Source organism: Nerophis lumbriciformis, linkage group LG05 (assembly GCF_033978685.3).
Source record: "Nerophis lumbriciformis linkage group LG05, RoL_Nlum_v2.1, whole genome shotgun sequence".
Lineage (NCBI taxonomy): Eukaryota > Metazoa > Chordata > Actinopteri > Syngnathiformes > Syngnathidae > Nerophis > Nerophis lumbriciformis.
This window is the reverse complement of record NC_084552.2, coordinates 53,445,224-53,455,488: the sequence shown is the minus strand read 5'-3', so window position 1 is coordinate 53,455,488 and position 10,265 is coordinate 53,445,224.

Below are 10,265 nucleotides of genomic sequence, written 5' to 3'. Positions count from 1 at the left end.
TATGTAGCCCTAAATCACAAGTGTCTCAAAGGGCTGCACAAGCCACAACGACATCCTCGGCCCACAAAAGAAACAATGCATTAATTTATTATTATCATTGTTGCACCAAAATGTGTACCTTGACCTATTTGTATGAAGCAAAATTTTGTGTTTTAAAGGAAAATATCTGACTCAACATTCGACCACAATAACACTCAATAACAACAATAAATAATAAACCTTAATTTAATGTGATGCATGCTTTGTACTTGGCGAAATAGGTTGCTTTTGGTAAAAAAAAAACTACTTTAACCCAAATAAAACATAAATTTGCACACATAGCTGACACATGAACGGGATTCAATTCCAGTTCGATTGTTTGCCAGCCCAGCACTAACGCTGCAATGCAACTATGCAGGGAAATTTACCATTACTTTATATTCGTATCAGTGACAGAGCAGGAAGGGGCTAGCAATACATTTGCGGTCAAATTTAATAAGAAGTGCCCTGTCATTCATTACCGTATTTTTTCGGATTATAAACCGCTACTTTTTTTTAGCGCTTTGTACCCTGTGGCTTACAAAACGGTGCAGCTAATTTATGGCTTTTTCTTTGCTAACAGCCATAATATTTTGTATTCAACAAATAGTTTTCATTAAATGCCAAGAGACACTGAAAAGGTGGGTTATTGTGTGTGCTATGGTGTCATCTTTTGGACGAGTTCGCTCACTGCGGGTGCTGCAGGTTAAATGTCCACAGTATTTCCTTCTGTTTAATGCCTTACACCTGAAGTACAAGTTTGTTTACATGTTTGAAGTACAATTGTTTGGTTTCTTTATTCATCACTCCAAGCATCATTTGTAAGTTTTACAGTATAACTAAAACATTTCACACTAACTAAACCGTCACATTTGAGTGTTTTCATGCATTATTGTACCTGCTACTGTAATGTAATCGAGCTAGCATCATTCGCATTAGCTAACATGCTAACACGTTTACAAGTGTCTGTGTTAGTAATAATAACTTACAATGGCATATTTTTTTGTATTGTTTCAGTTTTACAAATTCCTCAGTAAATTCATTACTGTGGAGTTATTGAGTCTGCTTTGCTAATTGGAGAGAAGATGACCTCTGTTTTGTTTGATCCCTCCGTTTTACTGCCGTATTACAGGCAGGGGCTCCGCTAGGGATTTTGGGCCCCATGAAAAGAATCTTTACAGGGCCCCCAACACAGTGTCATTAGTTTTTCTGTATTATAATTTCATCATCATTAGGGGCCTCTCTGGGCCCCCCTCCATCATGGGCCCCTAGAATCCGTCTCCTTTACCCCCCCTTTTCGGCGCCCCTGATTACAGGAACTGTTTGGAAACAATTAAAAGATATGTAAATAAACATTTACAACATCTTTCTGTATAAATAAACTAATTTCACAACATATATATCTGTAGCAAACTTTGTTTACATTGCACTTTTCATGCACAGGCAAGTAGCAAACACAAAGTGCTGTACAAAAAAAAAAAGACAAATTGAAGAAGAGCAGTAGACACACACGCACGCACGCACACACACACGCACGCACGCACGTGTACACACACACACACACACACACACACACACACACACACACACACACACACACACACACACACGCACACTGGAGAATAACTTAAATTAACGCCATCTAAAAAATTGTATTAAACATATGATCAAATATATGTAAAAATTAAATAAAAATAATATAAATATAACATAAAAAATTTAAGAAAACATAACATTGAGAGACTAATAGTATTGGGGGGGGGGGGGGGGGGCTGTATGGTATTTTTTTTTTTTGTCATAAAAAAAAACAATCATGTGTGCTTACGGACTGTATCCCTGCTGACTGTATTCATCTATATTGATATATAATGTAAGAACCAGAATATTAATAACAGAAAGAAACAACCCTTTTGTGCGAATGAGTGTGAATGAGTGTAAATGGGGGAGGGAGGTTTTTTGGGTTGGTGCACTAAATGTAAGTGTATCTTTTTTTTTTTTTTTTTTGATTTAATAAAAATAAAAAATAATTAAAAAATGTTTTTTTATTTTTTTATTTCTTGTGCGGCCCGGTACCAATCGATCCACGGACCGGTACCGGACCACTGATCTAAGGGAAACCCTGAACTTATACTGTCAGTAGACTCAATATGGAAGCACTAAAAACTATAACATGGCCAACAGGGACGCAGTAGAAGGAGGTCTAAATCGTAATATAACTCCTTTAAGATGTCTATGTTAATATTGTGTTTATCAAAGCAAAAAAGATTAATATAGTTGTTGTAGGTGAGTGTATGGGTCATTTAGTACCATAACATAACTTACATTGGAGCACAGCACCGTGACTTCATAAAGATGATTAAAGATGGTTCATGCATTAAACAAAAGAGTCAACTATAAACATTATTTTGAATTTCATTGTTATAATTGAGACATGCGTTTGCCGACCCTACAAGCTCAAAGCACCGTGACCTGCAGGTGAGGCACTGTTGTCGGGCCCGCGACCGCATCACTTAACCCCCCATGATTGGCTAATCCATATCCCAGGTGTGGAGCTGCCTTACAAGGAGTGCTGTGTCTGTCAGGGCGCTAGGGCTGAGGGGCTGGGGGGTCCTAAAGTTCAGGTTCATTAACAGGATCGCCTAAGTCAGGGGTGTGCCACCTAAGGATGTAGGGGGGGCAGCCACTGTAAAAAAAAAATATTTTTAGTTTTGTGAAAAAGCTGAATTTTTAAAAAAAAAAGTATATTTAAAGACAAAGCTTTGTGTTATTAGTTTTAGTGTCAACTTTTCATATTTCTCGCTTTACATTGTGCCGATTTGCTCTATGTTTTCCTTTAGTTGTGTTTAATTTTATTTGTACAATGGGACGATAAAAAAAACTCACCCCTGGCCTAAGTGCACCCCGCCTGTAAAAAGAACAAGAAGCATCAATAACAAATATAGAAGTAAAAAACGGCTAGGGTTAGCCAAGATAGCAATTCATTGTTAATCCAGTAAGTCTTTAGGCATTGTTTTCAGAAACATAGGAGACAAAGATGCAAATCATGACACTTTTGTGATATTTCTTAAATAAAGTAAACGAATAAATGAAATAAAAAGTTTCCGCTGAATTTTTACTTCAGCTAGGCTAGGCTAACACAAACGCTTTAGTATAGTAGTAGTATCATTTACAACAATTTCATACTGCCGTATATTAACCTGACATTGACGGCCTTGTTGATTTCTGCTTTTTGGGTCAGAACTTTTCCGGGGGTTTCTTTATCGGGGACAGATTTACAGCGCTCCTTGCCTTGAGAGGCCTGTTTGACTTTGTGTTCGGGATATCTCGTGATTCACCTTGACAGCTGAAGCGTCAACCGCCCCTCAACCCCGCTGCTGCTAATGGGGAATTTACGGCCCGTGGTGCAGGATGCACAGTAGCCCGCTGGCAAGAATACGCAATTGGGCCACAGCAGGGGGAACGCGGAACACAACGAAACTGACCTATTTGCTTTATTCGTCGATATTATCAGTTATTGACTGAGCAGGCACTAAATGCTATCATTAGCGGCTAACCGGTTAGCAAGATGCCCTTATCTTTGTATGTAGGTGAGACTAATGGTACTTGTAAGATGGCTGACACACTACACCGTGGACTAGTGTCCTGACCTTTCACAGTTATTAACATCTGGCATTTAAAAGTGTACTAACGGCATTCATTCCGCTGACTCTCTCCTGACATGTTCATTTTCCATCCTTTTCCCCCACTTAAGTGTTGACCAGCAAACCTTTATTTTATCAAAATTTTATTCCGAGAAAAATAACACAGAAATGCTAACTAGTATGCTACAAGCTAGCTAGCTGCTTAAAGGGGAACATTATCACCAGACCTATGTAAGCGTCAATATATACCTTGATGTTGCAGAAAAAAGACCATATTTTTTTTTAACCGATTTCCGAACTCTAAATGGGTGAATTTTGGCGAATTAAACGCCTTTCTATTATTCGCTCTCGGAGCGATGACGTCACAACGTGACGTCACATCGGGAAGCAATCCGCTATTTTCTCAAACACATTACAAACACCGAGTCAAATCAGCTCTGTTATTTTCCGTTTTTTCGACTGTTTTCCGTACCTTGGAGACATCATGCCTCGTCGGTGTGTTGTCGGAGGGTGTAACAACACGAACAGGGACGGATTCAAGTTGCACCAGTGGCCCAAAGATGCGAAAGTGGCAAGAAATTGGACGTTTGTTCCGCACACTTTACCGACGAAAGCTATGCTACGACAGAGATGGCAAGAATGTGTGGATATCCTGCGACACTCAAAGCAGATGCATTTCCAACTGGACTGGACAGATCAGCTTTAAGGAAAAGAGAGCGGATGAGGGTATGTCTACAGAATATATTAATTGAGGAAAACTGGGCTGTCTGCACTCTCAAAGTGCATGTTGTTGCCAAATGTATTTAATATGCTGTAAACCTAGTTCATAGTTGTTAGTTTCCTTTAATGCCAAACAAACACATACCAATCGTTGGTTGGAAGGCGATCACCGAATTCGTCCTCGCTTTCTCCCGTGTCGCTGGCTGTCGTGTCGTTTTCGTCGGTTTCGCTTGCATACGGTTCAAACTGATATGGCTCAATAGCTTCAGTTTCTTCTTCAATTTCGTTTTCGCTACCTGCCTCCACACGACAACCATCCGTTTCAATACATGCGTAATCTGTTGAATCGCTTAAGCCGCTGAAATCCGAGTCTGAATCCAAGCTAATGTCGCTATACCTTGCTGTTCTATGCGCCATGTTTGTTTGTATTGGCATCACTGTGTGACGTCACAGGAAAATGGACGGGTGTATATAACGATTGTTAAAATCAGGCACTTTGAAGCTTTTTTTAGGGATATTGCGTGATGGGTAAAATTTTGAAAAAAACTTTGAAAAATAAAATAAGCCACTGGGAACTGATTTTTAATGGTTTTAACCCTTCTGAAATTGTGATAATGTTCCCCTTTAATGGTCAATTGGGCTAAGCTCTAACATGCTTGTTACTGGCTTGTAACAATTAATACAACTATTTAATGTTAAAACTACAGTTTAGCAAATTCCAGGAATTTTAAAGCATTTTTTCACATATTTTTTGGAAACATGTAACTTGCAGTAAGGTGTATTATAAGCTAAATATTTCCATTTGCGTTTTTTTAGGAAACCACAATAAGTAGGTAGTAGCTATTGTGTACATCAGGGGTGTCCAAACTTGTTCTACTTAGTACGGGGTACTGAAAAATCTAAGGATTTGGTGGCTATTTTGATATTTGTAATTTTGCAAACAGGCTAAAACATATGTACCGTATGCTAAGATGGTATACATTAATAAAGAAACAATCTCCCAACACATCAGCTTGTATGGGCGAAAGCGTATTATTACTCGTAAGACATTTTTCTTGACACCACATAGGAGGTTGTCGACATAGGCCAGGGGTCGGCAACCCAAAATGTTGAAAGAGCCATATTGGACCAAAAATACAAAAACAAATCTGTCTGGAGCCGCAAAAAATTTAAAGACATACTACATACAGATAGTGTGTCATGGAATTAAGAGGACTTAAAGGAAACTAAATGACCTCAAATATAGCTACAAATGAGGCATAATGATGCAATATGTACATATAGCTAGCCTAAATAGCCTGTTAGCATCAATTAGCTTGCAGTCATGCAGTGACCAAATATGTCTGATTAGCACTCCACAAAAGTCAATAACATCAAAAAAACTCACCTTTCATGCACAACCTTAAAAGTTTGGTGGACAAAATGAGACAGAAAAAGAAGTGGCATAAAACACGTCCTAGAAAGTCAGAGAAAGTTATACATGTAAACAAACTATGGTGAGTTCAAGGACCGCCAAAATTAGTAGGACAAAACGGCGCTCGCCATACTCGAATCAGTGAAGCATGTTAAATATAAACAGTGTGCTTTGTAACAATTAGGGAGGTTTGTGTCATGTTTGTCCTCCTACAGAAACCATATTAAAACAAAAATAGATTTTTTTCCCCTCATCTTTTTCCATTTTTCATAAATTTTTTGAAAAAGCTCCAGAGAGCCACTAGGGCGGCGCTAAAGAGGCGCATGCGGCTCTAGAGCCGCGGGTTGCCGACCCCTGACATAGCCGGAAAGTTTGAGGATACGGTTTCCTCCATTTGTGCATATTTTTATTCGGATTCTTGTGTTTTTAATTATTTTATAATATATTGTAGTGACGGGAGTATTGGGTATAGTTCTGAGCTATGATTCATTTGCCTGCTTATTGGAGCCAGAGCAGGGTTAGTTGGCAAGATACATATACAGTGCTGGTTTGGAGACGCCAATAAAAGGCTAATTTGTACCTGGGTTTCTGCAGGTATCAGCAGTTCTAATTTAATGCCTTTAATGCCTTTTTAATGCAACTTAAAACTAATTTCATGCCCATGTCCTACTTTAGATCATTATTGTCAAAAGCATACAATTATCATTTGACAATGATAATGTTCCATAGTTGAAAAGTTTACATTAAATGTGGCCAAATTAAGCACTAATGTAATCCATACTTGCCAACCCTCCCGGATTTTCCGGGAGATTCCCGAAATTCAGCGCCTCTCCCGAAAACCTCCCGGGACAAATTTTCTCCCGAAAATCTCCCGAAATTCAGGCGGAGCTGGAGGCCACGCCCCCTCCAGCTCCATGCGGACCTGAGTCCGCTTTCCCACGATATAAACAGTGTGCCTGCCCAAACACATTATAACTGTAGAATGATCGAGGGCGAGTTCTTGGTTTCTTATGTGGGTTTATTGTTAGGCAGTTTCATTAACGTCCTCCCAGCGCGGTAACAACACACAACAACAGCAGTCATGTTTTTGTCTACCGTAAAGCAGTTCGTCTGCGGTAAACAGCAATGTTGTGACACTCTTAAACAGGACAATACTGCCATCTATAACATCAATAACATATACGGCTTTTAGAGAGTGCAGTGCACAACTGCGCACACAACAAGAAGACAAAGCAGAAGAACGAGGAAGATACAGCCATGGCGACGCCGACGACGAGTAAGATGAAGAAATACGCTTTGTTGCACCTTTCCTGCCTGAGTCCGGCGATTAGTTGCAAATCTTGCTTTATTGATTGCTTGCACACAGCCAATCCAACACAAAACAAACTAGTCCCCGCCCGCACTCATGCTACCGCTCCCTCTCTTCTCTCGCCCACACACTCACTGACGTCACTCACCTCACATGCTCACCTATTAAAGGGCCACACACACACATACGCTACTCTCATAACAGCTTGTAAGTTCCAAGCCGCAGCTGCGATTGGACCTGGATAGCCTCCGGGAAGAAGTAGTGGACTACCAAGTGCTTGGCACTGAAGATCTTCCTCAGGAAGCAAAGATTGACCGGTTTTGGGCCATGCTAGGGAGAGATGGAAGATTCCAGACTCTAATGCATTTGTTGAAAGCACTTTTGTGCGTGCCACACATCAATGCATCATCAGAGAGGGTGTTCAGCATGGTTAGAAAAATAGTGACAGAGAATAGAACAAGGATGGACAATTCAACCCTTAACTCAACAATGAGTAGATGAGTGTTATGTGTGTGTATATGTGTAAATAAATGAACACTGAAATTCAAGTATTTATTTTATTTATATATACATATACATATAATAAAATAAATATATATATAGCTAGAATTCACTGAAAGTCAAGTATTTCTTATATATATATATATATATATATATATAATCTATGAAATACTTGACTTGGTGAATTCTAGCTGTAAATATACTCCTCCCCTCTTAACCACGCCCCTAACCACGCCCCACCAGACCACCCAACCCCTCCCCCCACCTCCCGAAATCGGAGGTCTCAAGGTTGGCAAGTATGATGTAATCATAATACATAATGACAATAAAAGTAACCCTTTCGAAACACAATAGACACATTTTTCAGTACTGTATTTTTTACCATTGTAATTGGAAGGTCAATATCTTAAATGAGTAAACGCTCTCAACCTCTGTTAGTAAAACTTGAACTTGAATAAATATCAAACATATTGAAGTGCAATGTTTTCAACAGTTGGAAAAGCAGGGTTGTTGCTCATTCAGTTTGAAGATGAAATATTCCCACACAAGGACATTTGGCTTTATAATAATATTTTTTTTCCTCCTAATATTTGTTAGTTAGCAGTGCTTCTCACCAGTGTGTCACGACTAGCAAAGCGATGTCCGTGAATTCTGTGTGTAGGCTAGCGGCCTCGTCTGGTCAAACCGAAACAAAGACTGTGAGGACTAACAAGAGGCTTCACTCTGTTCATGTACTACTAATGTCAAATAAGCGTACTCAACTGCAGAGAGCGACACACTGAGTGAGACCACGTGTCCATTTAGAGAGCCGGAGTGAAAGAAAAGAAACACACACAAACATAGCAATTTATCGAGGGCTGCGGAGTATACAGTTCATTTTCATTTATCGTTCAATCAATTGACTTATTGACTATCAGCCCAGGCCTACAATCGTGTGATTTTTTTAATCCCTCTGGACATCATATTTATGTTTTTTTATGCTTTAGTTTTCGCAAAATTCATGTACCGTATTTTTCGGAGTATAAGTCGCACCTGCCGAAAATGCATAATAAAGAAGGAAAAAAACATATATAAGTCGCACTGGAGTATAAATCGCATTTTTTTGGGACATTTATTTGATAAAACCCAACACCAAGAATAGACATTTGAAAGGCAATTTAAAATAAATAAAGAATAGTGAACAACAGGCTGAATAAGTGTACGTTATATGACTCATAAATAACCAACTGAGAACGTACCTGGTATGTTAACGCAACATATTTTGGTAAGAGTCAAATAACTATAACATATAGAACATGCTATACGTTTACCAAACAATCTGTCACTCCTAATCGCTAAATCCCATGAAATCTTATACGTCTAGTCTCTTACGTGAATGAGCTAAATAATATTATTTGATATTTTACGGTAATGTGTTAATAATTTCACACATAAGTCGCTCCTGAGTATAAGTCGCACCCCCGGCCAAACTATGAAAAAAACTGCGACTTATAGTCAGAAAAATACGGTAATAACTTTTATTTCTTTTTAATGACCCGCGGAAACCCAGTGAACACAATCGCCGACATGACAATATTTTATACTGTTATCCAATAGCGCTCCTGAGCTAATTTCCTTGTATGTATTGGCTCCAAGGACAGTAAGGCTACGTTCACACTGCAGGGTATTGTGCCCATATCAGATTTGTTGATAAAATCTAAACGTTTTATGTCGTATATTATATTACAAAATAATGCAATGTCTGTGTATTGTGAACGGAAAGCGTCAGTGAAGTGAGCTGCAAACTCTTGAAATCTAACATTGTTGTGGAACTAAATACGGCCCCCAATTCATGAAAATTTAAGTCCTCGCACATTTCTGGCAATTTCAAGGATTTTGTGCAACCTATTTCGCGTAGGAGATTATGAAGGAACGGGGCAAGGATTTTGGCCATGGCAGTTTGTATTTCAATATCTGTTCCAAGGAGTTTGTGGTTAAGGAGTCAAAACCAGGAGTGGTTGGACATTGACAGATGTTCTATTTGCCACTGACTGATTTATGCTCAATCATCCGCCATTTATTTCACGACCGTCTATTTATACCAGATTTATACTCACATACAAAAAAGGGCCTGGGTCAGATTTTTTTTTTAATCGGAACTGTACTGTTCACACTGACATCAAAAGAAAAAAATCAAAATTGACCTGCGTTGTGAACATGGTCTAAAGCTGCCATACATGCACAAACCTTTCTTTAAGGTAGAAATCAATCTAAAAAATATATTTTGCACTGCATAAGAAATTGTGTTAAGGTTGTGTAGCTAGAAAGTAATGATGAAGTAATTAGGAAGTTAACAATATTACAACACGAGTTAACACAAACGGAACAGTTGTCAAAGAGATTATCCATTGGGATCTCATATTTGTGTTACGATTGGAACGCATGGCTGCGATGGTCGTGTTCCCACCAACGAAGAAAACAAGCGGGAGCAGCGTGCAGGTAGGATTAAGCCTTTTAATTATTACGACAGGACAAAAATACAACAACTAAGGACGCTAAACAAGCGTGGAGCCAAAAAAACTAAATGTCACCAAGGGTCAATAGCGAGGAAAAAACTGTAGTGCGGCAAAACACTAGAGCGAGTTGAAAAACTAGAAGAAACTTAAATGTCGCGTATAGCGTG